At 48.0% G+C, this 14,726-nt stretch overlaps 1 protein-coding gene across 3 annotated transcripts in view; it reads left to right on the top strand.

Moving 5' to 3' along the window:
* MYO16 (myosin XVI) overlaps positions 1-14,726 on the top strand; it is a 517,433-nt gene that overhangs the window by 278,000 nt on the left and 224,707 nt on the right. The window lies entirely within an intron of this gene.

Consider the following 14,726-nt stretch of genomic DNA (forward strand, 5'->3'; position numbering starts at 1 on the left):
GATGTGCTTGTGATTTTATGAGAATTTTTGTGAGAGAAAATAAAGGATGCATGAGGAGGAGGAGGAGGAGGGCCTCCCAGGTGGGGATGGTGGTCAAGAACCCGCCTGCCAACGCAGGAGAGTCAAGAGACGTGGGTTCCATCCCTGGGTGGGGAAGATCCCCTGGAGGAGGGCATAGCAACCCACTCCATGTTCTTGCCTGGAGAATCATGGACAGAGGAGCCTGGTGGGCTACAGTCCGTGGGGTCGCAGAGAAGCAGACACGCCTGAGCAATTAAGCTCACACGCACGGCAGGGTGGAGCGTGGCCAGAGAACCGGTCACGTCTGAGAGCTGAAGGCCACGCTGAGCGGACAGGGAGGTGAAGGGGCCCAGTGCCGGCACTGAGAGAGGGGCCTTTTCCAGCCCCCTGGGGTCTCCATGGAGCTGAACCCCCAGACCTGTCCAGGCGGGGACAGGACCACGTCTGTGGTCACCACGGCTGCAGAGGGGAAGGAGGTGGGGCGTGCACCCAGGGGCGAGGAATGAACTGGCCTTATTTGAAGGCCCCCTTAGATGATTATTTAATTACATTATTTAATTATTTAATGACAACTCACTCGGTTTCCTTGAAACTATTACAGCCAACAGTACAGATCCCGTTTATCATGTTGATAGAGACTTAAAGTGAAGAAGGCCTTAGCAAAATTGTTGTTCAAAGTGAGAGGTGGTTTGGAGATTTACTGTCCCCCAAACAAGAGAAATTCGGAAGAAAAAGAAAGCACTGATACTGAAGAATCATAGCCCAGGCAAAAGCAATTTTAAAAACAGAGATTCGAACCCCAGTACTTTGGCCACATGATCGAAGAGCTGACTCATTGGAAAAGACCCTGATTCTGGAAAAGACTGAGGGCAGGAGGAGGAGGGGACGGCAGAGGATGAGATGGCTGGATGGCATCACCGACTCAGTGGACACGAGTTTTAGTAAAGTCCAGGAGATGGTGAAGGACAGGGAAGTGTGGCATGTCACAGTCCACGGGGTCACAAAGAGTCGGACACGACTGAGCGACTGAACAACAGCAAACATACAGGTGCGCTGGCATTTTTATTTTTTTATCAAATCACCTCATTTCCTAAAGGAAGAAATCAGATCTGGAGGTACAGGGAGGTCTATACCCAAGTGAGTACAACAGAAGTGAGATAACCCGGTCTTGAATCACTCTCTGTTTTTCTGCATCGGGCGTCTCAGACAGGAGGGAAAGCATCCGACTGGGGGCTGTTGGGGTGTTCTGGGCAGCCTGTGGGGAAGAAAAGTCTTGGTGGCTTGCATTCCTCATCTTTCCTGCCAGCAAGGCTCAAAGCTGGCGGCAGAGCGTTGCGTTAGGTGCTGCGTCTGCACGCGTGTGTGTGCGTGCTTGTACACGCGTGTGCCTGGCCTTGCAGACGCAGAGCCACTGAGGAACAAAAGGCAGCCGTCTAGTCCAGCATTCAAAGACACGATTCAGCCTCTTGGGCCATGGTTTGGACCCCTCTTTTGAAGTGTGAGAGCGTGTGGGAGAAAACAAGTGTTTCTCTATTGACCTCCGTTCCAACATCCGTTTCTCTTTGCGAAAGAGAGCTTGGAAGCGCTGAGGCCATTTAGAAAGTCAAACGTCAGGGCTTGCTTTGTGAGAAGGCCCAACAGGAAAGAGCTCAGCAAAATCATGAATAATTCAACTCTCTTGAACAAAGAAGTTATTTTATTAAAATGAATTATAAATATCTAACGAGTGCAAAACAACATTCCTCAGTAAAAATGTACACTGCCACTCCAGATTCATAAAACATATCCATTGGAGCGTTTGTACCATGACAGTTCCACAGACAGAGTATTCTTTAATAATAAAACCAGCAGTTTTGCAAGTTATAATGCCTTATACATCCCGATATTTCTGTGATTTGTGTCCTGTGGGTCTTTTAACAGTCACAGCGTTTGTGGGTTTTCTTGCCTTTACAGTCCTGGTCAGCCTTGAGGAGCTTATATTTGTATTGGGGGTATATCGTCCTTGCTTAGTCATTACATTCATTAAGTACTAGAGTTTTGTAAATTGTTTGGCTTGCTCACAATCAGTAGTATTAATAACTTATTAGCTTTCTAACCTTTCACAATTTGATGATCTTTCTGAGTTTCCTCCTTAAGGAATTCATAGGTAAAGGATATCACTATATTTATATAACTATATATTGTTACATAAACAATATATAAATAAACTACATATTGTTTATATGTAAACAATATTATTATCACACATACTTATCTGATTTTAAGAGATATTGATATATTATCAGGTAGAACAAGTAAGCATCTACTTTACCATCTAAATGTCCCTTTGCTTATTCAATGCTTATTCCATAATGCAACTTGTCTTGAGATTTTGATGATGTATAGTGAGTCTTTAAAGCAAACATTACAAACGTTTGCAAACCTGCCTCCTTAAAATGCCTCTTTTCTTTATTACTACCAACTGGTTACCTACATGAAACATGTAAATAAACATGGAACAGGAATTGTAAGCTGAAGACCTATCCAAGATTCATCACATGTCCCTATGTGATCAGAACTCCAAAGAGAAGAAAGGATTATTGTAACTAGTGCTATGCTACTGCAGTTAAAGCTACAGAAGTGTTTTTGTTTTGTTTTTTTAACTTTGACTCTGGTTTGGAACTAAAAGTTTTCAGAGTCTCACATGAAAATTTATGGAGGTTTATTTTAGTGTTAAATGCACCTAAAAATGCTCTCTTGTTTGTATAATTGGAACAGTATCTAGAACAAGCAGATAGGACTCTTGTTTATAGAATAGAAATGGAGCAGATCTAGACATCAAATCTTATAGCTTAACTGCATGAAAGCAATATTTGTAACACTTTGCCTAGAATCTTCCTGGACAGATGGTTTAAACAACGACCACAGGAAAAATGTCTCTGGGTCCTGACATTTTGAGCAGCAGCAGTAAGTTGCATTATAGAAAACCACCACTAGATGGCACACTCTCCACAAAATCAGACGGCCAAAATACGTCTCCATCATTAAAGGTTTCTTTTTTTCCACCAAACTTATTTATTTCTAATTGAAGGAAAGTTGCTTCACAATATACCTACGGCTTCCGCATGAGTCAGCCATAGGTATCCGTGTGTCCCCTCCCTCTGGGACCTCCCTCCCAGCTCCCACCCCATCCCACCCCTCTAGGTTGCTGCAGAGCCCGGGTTTGAGTCGTACAGCAGATGCCCGCTGGCGTCTACGCCACACGTGCTGCTGTACGTGCTTCCACGCGACTCTCCATTCGTCCCGCCTCTCCTTCCGCCCCCACTGTGCGCACCAGTCTCTTCTTTGTGTCTGTGTCTCTACTGTTGTCCTGTAAATATGTTGGTCGGTACCACGTTTCTGGATTCCATATATATGCATTAATATATGATATTTGTTTTTCTCTTTCTTACTTCACTCTGTATAATAGAGCCTAGGATCATCCACCTCAGTAGAATGGCTCAAATATGTTCCTTTTTATGGCTAATACTCTATTGTATATACGTCCCACAGTTTCTTTACCCATTCATCCCTTGATGGACGTCTAGGTTGCTTCCATGCCTGAGCGTTTGTAAGTTGCGCTGCAATGAGCACTGGGGTACATGTGTGTTCTTTAATTTCGTTTTCCTCCGGGTGTATGCCAAGTAGTGGGGTCGCTAGGTCCTATGGTAGTTCTGCTCCCAGTTTTTTGAGAAATCTCCACAGTGGCTGTATTTTTGAGGAATTTTTGAGGAATCTCCACAGTGGCTGTATTATTTTCCATTCCCACCAACAATGCAAGAGGGTTCCCATTTCTTCGCACCCTCTCCAGCATTCATTGTTTGTGGGGTTTTTTGATGATGGCCATTCTGACTGGTGTGAGGAGATATTTCATTGTAGTTTTGATATGCCTTTCTCTAATAACGATTGATGTTGAGCATCTTTTCATGTGTGTATTAGCCATCTGTATGTCTTCTTTGGAGAAATGTCTGTTCAGGTCTCTTGGCCACTTTTTGATTGGGTTTTTTGTTTTTCGGTTACTGAGTTGCGTAAGCTGCTTGTATATTTCGGAAAGGGATCCCTTGTCAGTCTCCTTTGTCCAGGCTGTACGGTCGTGTTCCTTCTTCCGTTTGGCTTCTGTCCGTGATGGTACGGTTGAACCAGTGTTTCGTGTAGGCTTCATGTTGGGAGTGATCTGTGTTTGCATTCTGGTGGGGGGAGGTAAGTTTGGGGGTTTTTTCCCCCTCTGATGGGTAGGGCTGTGTGAGGCCTTATGCTTTGGGTGTCCCTGGTAATCCTGCCCACCGCCGGTTGGGTTTGATCTGTGTTTGCATTCTGGTGGGGGGAGGTGAGTTTGGGGTTTTTCCCCCTCTGATGGGTAGGGCTGTGTGAGGCCTTATGCTTTGGGTGTCCCTGGTAATCCTGGGCTGTGTGAGGCCTTATGCTTTGGGTGCCCCTGGTAATCCTGCCCGCCGCCGGTTGGGTGTGGGTCCTTGTCTTGCTTGTTGTTCAGGCGGACCATCTTGCCCTGAGTGCTGGCAGCAGTTGGGTGATGCCAGCTCGTGTACACAGGTGGAGGCCTTTGCCAAGTTCTCACCAATCAATGCTCCCTGGGTTGGGAGTTCCTGGCAGTCTAGGGTCTGGGACTCACTGCTCCCACTCCAGAGGCTCCGGCCCGGTCTCTGGCCAGGGGACCGAGACTCCGCAAGTCATTTGTTTTGGCATTAAAGGGGATTAAAACAAACATACCGAGGCACTAGCAGTGAAGAACTCGCCTGCCAGTGCAGCAGATATAAAAGACGTGGGTTCAATCACTGGGTCGGGAAGATCCCCTGGAGTCGGAAGTGGAAACCCTCTCCAGTATGCTTCCCTGGAGAATCCCATGGACGCAGGAGCCTGGCGGGCTACAGTCCGTGGGGTCGCAAAGAGTCAGACATGGTTGAACTGACTTAACACAGAAACAAGAAACAAAAGATAAACCCCAGACAAATGGCGAGTACAAAATCAAGCAAATAATAACAAAAATAATGGAACATGCACACACCCATACAAAACCAAAACAGTCCAAAGGAAATAAAGTACAAGAGACTAACCTAGTAAGCAAAGGAAACCAAAAATGATATCAGCCAATTAAAAAAAACTAAAGCACAAACCAGAAAACAAAAGCAAAGCAAGGTGCCAACTGGGGAAGAAAGCAGAGAAGACAAAATAAACTAACAAACAGGATGAAAAAAAAGAAAGAAAAATAGGAAAAGAAAGGGAGAATAGAAAAGCAAAGTTAAATAGAGTATATAAAAAAGGTCTATATGTATTAAAGAATATCTACAGCAGGAAAAAAGCAGTAAGAAAACAGACGAAAAATAGTTTAAAAATAAATTTTGAAAAATTCGAAGAAAAAAAAAAAAACCCACAGAATTGCAAAAGTCCAACAGAGAGGCAAAAATATATAAAGGAAATAAAAAGTGGGATTAAAAAAAAAAGTCTTAAATAGAGTTATTAGTGTTAATAAAACCAACAACTGCAGCAACAGAGGAAAAAAAAGAAAAAGAAGAATAAAAAAATCCAGAACCAAACAGAACAAGTCAAAATGAAGAAGAAGAGGAAACGTCTGTCTCAGCTCTCGGCTGCCCGCGTCCTTCCCCTCGCTGTGAGTCAGAGTCCACCTTCAGCTCCTAGGGTACCCTCCAGCTCCGCGCGGGTCTCTGGACCTGCTGTGAGGCAGCGGGGACTCTCATCTAGTCCTGCTGCTGCGTGTTCTTGCCTCCGACGTCCCTGGCTGCCAGAGCTCCTGAGTTTTCTTTTGCGGGAACTCTCTTTGTCCTTTTATGTATTCGACAGGCAGAGTGTGCCTCGTTGATCGTGTGGACTGCAGCTTGCACAGCTGGTGGGAAGGCCTCTGGCCTCTGGGCCGCGCTGCCCCAGCTTTCGGTTGGCTTTCGGTTGTGGCTCTATGTCCACCGCTGCCTGTGTCACCCACTGGGGCTCCCTCCTGAGGCGGCCCTGGAGGACCGGGGTCTGCCCCAGCGGGGCCTGAGCGTGGAGGGGGCGCTGCTTGGATCCCCTGCTTGGAACCAAGCTTGGAGGTCCCCTGCTTGGATCCCGGGGACGCTGGCAGCACCAGGCACCCAGCGGAGCTGGTGGCTAGGGAAGAGGGAAGCACGGGGCTCTCAGGGTTCTTCCAAGCCTCTGGCAGCTCTGTGCCAGTGGGGACTGAGCGTGGAGTGGGCGCGCCTGCTTGGATCGCGGGGACCCTGGCGGCACCGAGTGTGCAGGGACGCCATCTGCCTCGGTCGCGGGAGCTGTGACCCGACTGGAGCCTCCTTCCAGCCTCTGGCCGCTGGTGTTCAAATGATCCTTTTTGGCTGCTCCTTCTCTGTGGCTCTGCGTGTTCAAGGCACTTAAACATCCCCCCTGGCTGGGGACCTTCTCTGTCACTCAGTGCATCAAGCACGTAAAGGCCACCTTCCTCCGGGGTCCTTCTCGATTCTTCAGCTGCCAGTACTGGGCGGAGAGGCCCCAAGGATGGCTCCAGCTGCCATGTGGGACTCAGCAGTGTCACCTCGTGGCTGCCCGTTTCCCCGAGGCGTTCCCACCGCAGAGCCCTCCCTCACGTCTTCCCGGGCCCTCTCCCCACAGGCAAAGCAGACCTCGCCCTAGGATTAAGCTCCGATCCGATCCCCACAGCCCAGCACCCAGCAGCTGCCCTTTTTAGGGTTCGTGCGTCCCTGTCCGGGGTACACAGAGCAGCAGCAGGAACTGTCCACATGGTTCTCAGTCCTTTTAGCCTCAGCCGGTCACGGGTGAGCTGCTGCGCTCTCCAGGAGCCTCTGATGCCAGCCCTCTGTCCCGAACAATCTTCCTGATGGGGGATCGGACCCCTGCTTCGGTCCCCCCAGCCCCACCTGCTGTCTCGGGTGCAGGCCTGGTCCTGCTCAGTCTCCTCCTGCTCCCTCCTTCCTGCACCCTCCCAGGTTTTGCATGGATCTGTACATTCCTCTCCAGTGTCCGGGGATGCTTGCCAGCTCTCAGCTGCTGCCCTGTGAGATCCTTCGCATCCGAGGATGTGTTCCTGAGGCATCCACGAGAGGAGCTTCACTCCAGCCCACCCACCCCACCCCTATCCTGTCTCCAAAGGTCTCTTTTATTGACGGTTCTTCCTATGATTCCCTGTTTCTTTTTCTTGGCTGTTTGTTTCTCAGATTTTATTTCAAAACATTTTAAGTGATACCAACACTGCATCTGGAAAGTAAATACAGTGTCTGTTCCTGGGAACTGAGATTTAAAGAAAGTCAGAAGTAGTCATCAATTGCTCATCTTCAGCCTGCTTTGCACAGCTCTTACGGGGTTAGTCCCAGAACAGCTGGGCTCTGAAATCTAGAGAATTGATTCCTCACCTCCCTTCATGTTGATTAATGATGGAAATGACTGGGATGTGGCCTCAGAGCATTCTCTGCAAAGGTCAGGTTTGAATTATAAACCGAGAGCAAGCAATCATTTGACTCAGCGCGTGTGACCTGCTTCTAACCTTGTGTGTTAGTGAAGGGAAACTCTGACTCACCGAGCACTTGAACTTGAGAGGGCTGCCCCAGTACACCTGTCACAGTAGGTGAGGCAGCTCTGAACTCTCAGTGAACATGCATTTTTTTTCTTGCTAAGGGTTTATTATGCGTGTTGAACTTAACCTGAGAAAGACGCACACAATTTTAAGAAGTTAAGAGTAAATTTAAATTTCTTTGAGGATGATTTTTAACGATGCTGTGATATAATCCACAGTTTACTCGATGCACATTTTATGCACCCCAAGCTTAAAGATGGTCCCGAGACAAAGGTTTGAGGCAGGAGGTATTACATTCAGTTTCTGACTGATTCTGTTATTAATTAAATGATGATCACAACTGTGATAAGTGCAACTTACAGAGCACTTATCACAGTTGGGGTCCTCTCCTGGGTCTCCCTTGTCATGTTGAACCCCCACCTGTTACAGGGCAGAGGGCGCGGGACCACAGCCTCACCAGACGGTCCAGGCCGTGAGGATGGGGAGGTTGGCCAGGAGCCGAGTCTGCCTCTTGGTCTTAAACCTGTGTTGTCTCTGCAGCAGCGCTGCCTGTAAAATATCACCTCCTGCGTTTGCAGCTTTGCATCCAGGAGATTTCAAAGAAGCTGAGAGGGAAAGCGCAAGGCCAAGTGTGTATGTGCGTTTTTATCAATATTCACAGTCAGTTAAGCACAACTAACTCAGGGCATTTCTGGAGTCTCTCCCCCTCTAACTACCAGAAAAAGCAATCCTGGCCCGTTTCTTTATCCAGGAGCGTAAGAAAATGTTTGAAGCGCATTGATCACCTTAGCTGAAGGTCGTGTTCAAAGTACAAGGAAGGTTGGATCACTTCAGTGAGTGGGCCGGTACACTTCACTTGTGAAAAAGGCCAATAGGAAGAAGTCAGGGTCCGTGGCTTTCTTACTTCCATCTGTGAGCGATGTCTGCCCGACAGTGGAGAGGAGAGAGGAAGGAGCACACAGACGTCAGTTACTCGCTCTGCCCCTTGGGCTCATCGGCGCTGTTCACAGGCACACCCCCACCATCTCCCAGATTTCCTTTGCAGTTCACAGAGGGACAGAATTGACAGGGCTTACTGGAAAATAGATGGGGAAACAGTGGACACAGTGGCTGACTTTATTTTTTCTGGGCTCCAAAATCACTGCAGATGGTGATTGCAGCCATGAAATTAAAAGACGCTTGCCCCTGGGAAGGAAAATTATGACCAACCTAGACAGCATATTAAAAAGCAGAGACATTACTTTGCCAACAAAGGTCCATCTAGTCAAGGCTATGGTTTTTCCAGTGGTCATGTATGGATGGGAGAGTTGGACTATAAAGAAAGCTGAGTGCCGAAGAATTGATGCTTTTGAACTGTGGTGTTGGAGAAGACTCTTGAGAGCCCCTTGGACTTCGAGGAGATACAACCAGTCCATCCTAAAGGAAATCAGTCCTGAATATTCATTGGAAGGACTGATGCTAAAGCTGAAACTCCAATACTTTGGCCACCTGATGCGAAGAGCTGACTCATTTGAAAAGACCCTGATGCTGGGAAAGACTGAGGGCAGGAGGAGAAGGGGACGACAGAGGATGAGATGGTTGGATGGCATCACCAACTTGATGGACATGGGTTTGGGTGGACTCTGGGAGTTGGTGATGGACAGGGAGGCCTGGCGTGCTGCGGTCCATGGGGTTGCAAAGAGTCAGGCTAGTGAACTGAAATGAACCAGTGGATAAGATGCTGTTCCTCATCCTATCGAGGCAGTTGATAGCTTACAGTCAACAATGTTGGATTTGTGATCTCTGAAGAAGAAGATTTAGCTTTGGGACCAGGGACCAGGCTTGATCACTCAAGAGCTTTGGTGTAGCAGAGTTTTATGAAAGTCGGAAAATGGAGAGAGAAAGCTTCTGACATAGACATCAGAAGGGGGACGCAGAACATCCCCCCACCCCAGCTAGTTTTATCAGGACCTTATACACTTTTTTCAGACCCACTCCCACAACATACGTCTTACAGGAACAAGATTAGAATGAACAATAGAAAGATCTTACCAGACCCACTCCCATAATAGACATTTTAAGATGACAGGATTAGTCAGAAGGTTCTTGTTAAGGAGAAACATGTCCTCGAGCCAGATACATTGTTATATTGACTAAGAAAAGCAACGTAGAAAAGAATGTTTGTCTTTTTCTCCTTGAGAGCCCCAGCCCCCTTTCTCCTCGTCGGGAACCCTGGACTTCTTATCAGCCTACCTAGGAATTGACTCTCTCACAGTCACATCGTGGAATCAGTCAACACGAGCAGCTGTGAGCAGAGGCTCCTCAGAAGGCTGTGATGTCAAGTCCTGCACCTGCTGGCGTGTGGAGGGACTTGCCTTCCGTGACAGGTGACTCTCTTTTGCGTGTCCCCGATATTCGTTGGCAAACATGCACGGTCTGCTAAGAGCAGTACACTTGGCTGAAAGGACACAGTTTAAAGCCGCCTCTCGAGAAATAACAACCCAGTCCAGTCTTCCTGCCTGGAGAATCCCATGGATGGAGGAGCCTGGAGGGCTACAGTCCGTGGGGTCACAAAGAGTCGGACAAGACTGAGCCACTTCACTCAACTGCTGGGCAGTTGGGGAAAATCGGGCAACCTGTGTGTGCTTGTGGGTGAAGCAGGGCTGACCTGCGGGCACTGCTGTGACCGAGGACGGTGCGGGCTGCCTCGGGAGCCCTCCACAGAAGGTCCCAGAACGCGCTCTAGAAGGACCAAGCAAACTGTCACCATGATTATGGGGCTCTCTCCCACCCAAGTCCCTGAGACCCGCCGAACTGGTAATTGTTCTGAAGCGGATGAGGGGTTTGCATCAGAGCGCTCAGAGGAGCTCTGGGTGTGGGCCGCCCTCCCTCCGGGCTCTGACTCCGCCTCCACGTGGCTGCTCCCCCGGACCTTCCCCGGTGTCTGCTGTGCGAGTAGGGCTCTGAGTCTCTGGTCCCCTTGATGAATGACTTGTTTCGGTGATCCACGCGTAATTGGATCTTTTGATGGAAGTCCGTGCAGCCTTCCTGAAGAAGTGAAGGATGGAAAGGGGGACCAGGGGCCCCTCGGCGGCAGCAAGGGCTGGGAAATCGGGGGTCTCCCATCAGCCCACGGAGCCCACCTCCACGGAGAGCATCGTGTTGCTGAGACTGAGACATGGGGGAAAGCGCAGCCCTGGGCAGAACCTGCACACTCATGGAGACCTTCCTGTTCACGTTTTCCCTGCACCAGAAAATCCATCCGTGTGCCCCAGATTCTTTGCCTTTCTGTACCAGCTATAGTAGGGGGGAAAGAAAAAAAGAACATACATTTTTAAATCCAAAAACCTACACTTACTTCTCAGGGAGGACAATGATCCCAATGAGATTTTGGAATGCATGCTTCTTTCTTGATCACCTGTCTCCCCAAGTGGGTTCTGTCAGTTCACACCACACGTGCGTTGTGTCCATCACGGGGTGAGTTTGGAGACTGATAACACGATGTGGATATTTGTGTAGAATCCTACAGTGAAACATTTGTGTGCGTGCGCACGCGCAGATCTAAAATGACATTCCAGGCGGTGGTAAGAAGGACTGCTTTTCAGCAAAGGCTGTTTGTTCTTGCGAATCCACAGTGGAGTCTAAAAGCACGTGGGAGGCATAATTAAAATCAGAATAACCAACATTTGCTCATGCTAAGAACTTGATGCGTATCATCTCACTTTATCCATAGCCCAGCCTGACAGGAGGTTGAGTGAATAACACCCGAAGTCACATCCCAGGAGTGCGGGAGCCTGTCTTAAACACCTCACGTCTTTGCCTCTCAAACCCTAATCTCTAGAAACACATGAGAGATTCTGTGGAAACACTTGAAAAGAAGCCACAAAAGACCAGAGCACCCAGAGGAAGGCTGTCCAACACCCGAGGCGGGGAGGCCGGGGTCCCTGCGGGCAGAGATCCCAGCTGCTCCTCCGTCCTGGTGCCCGCCAGCCCCTGGGATGGTGCTAGCTGACCAAAGGGTGCAGTGAAGTGTGGTTCAGACCGACGTGCACGTCCCTGGTGGCCTAGCCGGTAAAGAATCCGCCTGCAACGCAGGAGACCCCAGTTCAGTTCCTGGGTCAGGAAGATCCCCTGGAGAAGGGATAGGCTACCTACTTCATCATTCTTGGGCTTCCCTGGTGGCCTAGCCGGTAAAGAATCCGCCTGCAGTGCAGGAGACCCCAGTTCAGTTCCTGGGTCAGGAAGATCCCCTGGAGAAGGGAAAGGCTACCCACCCCAGTCGGAGAAGGCAATGGCACCCTACTCCAGTACTCTTGCCTAGAAAATCCCAGGGACGGGGGATCCTGGTGGGCTGCCGTCTATGGGGTCGCACAGAGTTTGATATGACTGAAGTGACTTAGCAGCAGCAGCAACCCACCCCAGTATTCTGGCCTGGAGAATCCCATGGACTGTATAGTCCATGGGGTCGCAAAGAGTAGGACACGACTGAGTGAGTTTCACTTCACTTCAGACTGGTGTGAATTCGGACACAGGGAAGAGTGAGGAGTTGCAGGAACTGGTGGTCAAGTGCAACTCAACAAACTTTGCTAAGAGTCTCTGACTCTGGTAACACCATTGCACAGGACGGGCTGCTGACTGCTGAGAGCTGGTGGGGGTACTCTGGATTAGGTGACTCAGAGCTGTGGGGTTTCCTTCCCAGTGAGGATGGAAAGGGAAAGAGAAGCTTGGTCTCTGGCCTGCTGGGCCCTGCCTCACCGACCCCTCTCCACCCGTCCACCAGCCTACCACACGCCCTTCCCAAACTCCTTTCAAACTGTTCTTTGCTGAGTCCTTCACACATCGCACGAGGCTTCCCTGGTGGCTCAGACGATGAAGCGTCTGCCTGCAACGTGGGAGACCTGGGTTCAACCCCTGGGGCGGGAAGATTCCCTGGAGAAGGGAATGGCAACCCACCGCAGTACTCCTGCCTGAAAAATCCCATGGACGGAGGAGCCTGGTAGGCTACAGTCCATGGGGTGGCAAAGGGTCAGACATGACTGAGCGACTTCTCTCCAAGGCATCCTTATCTTATATGTGTTGGCCAAAATGTTCGTTAATTCAAAACATCTTATGGAAAAACCTGAGTGAACTTTTCGGCCAACCCAGTATGTTAGCATCCAAGAAACATGGATTTCTAGGTGAGTGAGTGCCACGTCACAGCTCAAATATAAAGCAGGAGAAATCAGCTTTATTTGTAATGTACATAATAATATGTGGACTTCCTAGGTGGCTCAGTGGTAAAGAACCCTCCTGCCAATGCAGGAGACGTGGGTTTGACCCCTGGGTAGGTAAAAGGGATGTATGTGGGCAGACTGCGTAGCTTATGTGAAGGACCACATAAATCAGTTCTGTAAAGTGAAAGTTCATAGAAAAGGAATTAGCCTAAAGCTGTATTTACTTTTGAACTGAAATAACCTAAAGTAAAATGACAAGCTGAGATGCATCGGGTGAGCAGATGAAAGCTTATAGCCAAGTCTGCGCTTTTCGTGTAAACGCTGTGTTTCAGGCCTCTGTGGCGTACTTATTAAAAAATTGAGCACATCGTAGGCCACAGAGTAAAGTTTAATAAATCCCCCAATTCAGAAATTGTACAGGGTCTATTCTCTGTCTACAGAGTGATAAACTTAGAAACCAAACGTGGGAGTAAAAGCAAGCAAACAAAGGCCACTAGAAAACCAAATATTGATCCCTGGTGGCAGAGACAAAGGACATAGGATCATGAGGGTGTGACACTGAAGAAACAAAATCCGTTGACATTGACTCAAAAAATGAAAAATCAAATGAGATGAAAACCAGAAGGATCCTGGACAACTTCCATCCCCGAAAGAAGGCACACCCAGGAAGTTCCAAAGCTTGTACTTTCAAAGCTTCAAAGAACAGAAAATTGTTTAAAGCATCACAGAAATCACCGATTGCAAACAATTCTTTGTTCCCTTTTCAGAAGGCAGCTTATGCAGAAAGGAAACCCCAGAATTCCAGTGGTCCCGTGAAAGATGCATAGTCTCACAAGTAATCAAGGAAATGCAAACTGAAAGGATAATTGGGTGCCATTTCACAGTGAAAATATTTGCACCGGTAAAACGAACCAGATAACAGGACCGGCTCCGCACTGACACACTCCCGACGAGAGTTTAGATCCAGACGGCCGCTCTGGGGAGCGGTGTTTGTTCAGGTTGGCCTCGGGCGTAACGTACCAAGGCAGGTGGGTGTTACCCCACAGGCTGCTCTGGGCAGCAGGTGGGCACGTCTTTGGTTCTGGCCCCTTGGGGAGGGGTGCCGCTGGCAGCTCGTGAGCAGAGGCAGTGGGACGGCGGAACCCCCTGCCCGCCGCGGGGTGGCCCACAGCCACGAGTCATCGGACCCCAGCACTCAGTCATCCTGGTGGAGAAGCACTGCTTAGGGGAGCCCCACATACGTGCGTGAAAATCACGGACGTGGACGTGAAACGCACCGTCCAAAGAGGCAGATACACGAGGAGGAAAGAAACGACTTTATTTCAGGAAATAAAATAATCAGGTTGCGGTTGTGGTGGAGGATTTTTAAAACGGTATCAACACACGAACCTAAACTCTGTGTAAAATAGATCTTATAAATCTAAAGTTGGGTTAAAGTAATTTGCTGAATGATGCATATAATGTACGTAATATTTATATAATTTTAAATACAGCAAAATTACGTATTTTGTAGGTACATACGTGTATTGATACAATTTAATTTTTAAAAAATAGACTGAGAATATTGACACAGAATCGATCATACTTTTTCTGTCTAATAAGGAAGGAAATGAATAGATGGGAATGTGAACTTTGTGAAACTTATTTATAAAAAACAAAGATCTGAAGTAAATATGTCACACTTGCCATTTTCAGATTGGTAAAGAATGATCTATTGGCTCTCTGTATGTTCCACTTTTACAACTAGTCTCACTGTCAAACTTTTTAAAAAATATTTAAAATCCAGAATGTCTATACTGCAATATATTAAAAGGTATACCAAGTAAAGAAATGAATACAAACTATCTGACTTTAGTTACATAAGCATAAATAAAATATTAACAAGTAGAGTCTAAAATCCATTAAAAGATACTCAATGATCAGAATGAGGAAATTTAATTATTAGTACTACCCATCGCACG

This window comes from Bos javanicus, chromosome 12 (genome assembly GCF_032452875.1).
Source record: "Bos javanicus breed banteng chromosome 12, ARS-OSU_banteng_1.0, whole genome shotgun sequence".
In the NCBI taxonomy this organism is placed as follows: Eukaryota; Metazoa; Chordata; class Mammalia; order Artiodactyla; family Bovidae; genus Bos; species Bos javanicus.